Source organism: Meleagris gallopavo, chromosome 2 (genome assembly GCF_000146605.3).
Source record: "Meleagris gallopavo isolate NT-WF06-2002-E0010 breed Aviagen turkey brand Nicholas breeding stock chromosome 2, Turkey_5.1, whole genome shotgun sequence".
Lineage (NCBI taxonomy): Eukaryota > Metazoa > Chordata > Aves > Galliformes > Phasianidae > Meleagris > Meleagris gallopavo.
The window spans coordinates 37840029-37842051 of record NC_015012.2 but is presented as its reverse complement, the minus strand read 5'-3'; the positions used below and the strand labels follow the sequence as shown (position 1 = coordinate 37842051).

Here is a 2023-nt window from a genome sequence, read left to right as displayed (position 1 = left end):
TATACATATATACATATATATACACATATACTATATTTTCTCTCCATTAGTGATGTGGTATATGAAGAACCAAGGAGAATCAATGACACCCCCCTCAAGGGCTAACAGACTCGAGGAGGAGGTAGGATCTGAGGACAAAGGTCTTGTGTATGGCACGTACATGTGAGTCATAGGGAATGCGTATTAAAGAGAAGTGCCATAGAAAAAGGGGATACAGCAAATGTTCCAGTCTTGGTTACAAGTAAAAGGGGAAAAGACATGAAGATCAGTGAAGACAGAAGGCAGACAGAAGGCTACCTGGCAACTTCCATTATTTCCTACTTCTATGCTCCTATAAACAGGCACAGCAGATAAGAAAAAAGCCAATAAGGGTCAGGAAAGACACATACCTCATGGATTTTAAAAACACAAACAAAGAAAGCCACGAGTTCATCTTCCTTGCAATCCACTGATAGAACTGTAACCTGAATAAACATTGCAAAAACCAATCTGTACCACTAAGGTCAGCAGCAGTCTTGCCACAGCAACGTTCATCCAATGGTTTGAAAGGAGCTACAGTTCCACCACTGCCAGCATAAAGGATCATAGAATGACTTGGTTTGGAAAGGAACCCAAGGATAATCAAATTCCAACCCCTCTGCCACTGGCAGGGCCACCAACCTCCAGAGCTGGTACTAGACCAGGTTGCCCAGGGCTCCATTCAACCTGGTTTTTAACAGCCCCAGGGATGGTGCATCCACAGCCTCCCTGTACAGCCTGTTTCAGCACCTCAGCACTCTCTCTCTGTGAGGAACTTCCCTCTGACATCCAATCTAAACCCTCCTTTCTTGAGCTTAACACTATCTATCCGAGTAAAAAGTTGATTCTCCTCCTTTTTATAATAGATATAGTCTACCCTCTCTACGTCATACCATTTCTTTGACTGAGATTTGGGCATACCTGAGTGGAACTTCTTTGAAACAGCAGTCAGGAATTGTATTTTTACTGGCATGCTTAAAGGCAGTTTTAAATCCAAAGCAATCACACAAACACATAGAGGATGGGGAAGGAAACGACTGTTGTGTTATTCTCCTACAGGCTAAACAGTCAGAGACAAAGAAATGTAATTACTTTCTTTAATCTCAAGATTTTTGAGGGACTGACTCACTGCTTTTGAATGCTCAAGGGAGGCAATATTTTAAAGTGTAATCTAGCTTTGAGGAATGACTATGTATAAAACAGTACCTTCTTAACCCTACATGTTTGCTCTGTGCATGTATTCAGTCATGTCTGCTAACTATTAACAAATGGTATTTTGATTACTGTTTAGTTCACCCAGTCTCAGAGACGCAAAACAGAAATGAGCATGAACTCAGTCTTACCCTGTGCAACACACCTAAACTCCTGACTGCCTTTGCCTTCACATCTCCCAAGGCCTGGGAGAAAAAGGTCAGTGGGAAACTACACAGGCCATCTCCAAGTGACCACTGAGAGTCTCTCTGAAAAAGTAGTTGTTAGGGAGGAATACACAGAAAAATCTGACTAATGCCATAGTCCTACTTTTAGCCTCCAAAAGCAAGGGATATAAATATTTATAAATATGTTTTTATACACATATGTATACATATATATATATAAATTGTCTATTGTTCCTAAAGCTGTCTTATTCTTCTCCCTCAGAGAATAAGTAAAACATGCTTTTTTTTTTTTTAAATAAAAATTTGACGTAAAATTTAAAATCTAAAATCTTATCAATACTTTAGGAACTCCTCCTCCCCTCCACAGTCTTTCCTGTTACTGGAACCTTCCTTCTTGAACACTGTTTCTTTGTTTTTACTATCTGCGTCACTGTCATTCTGATAAAAAGACTGCAGAAACTCTGCTCACTGGGGATACTGCAGAAACTAAGCCTGCTGAATATCTGCAGTAGGTAAGTCACCAACCAAAATATTTACCATAAAAGGCTGTCTGCAAGGATCATACTGTGAGTCCACAGATCAGCACTGCCAATTCTGCTTAATATCAGAGACAGACTTCAGGGAAA

General features: G+C 40.2%; 1 protein-coding gene across 1 annotated transcript in view; it reads right to left on the bottom strand.

Annotated features, from left to right (window-relative positions):
- Window positions 1-2023, bottom strand: part of PCNX2 (pecanex 2) — a 172407-nt gene that overhangs the window by 72609 nt on the left and 97775 nt on the right. The window lies entirely within an intron of this gene.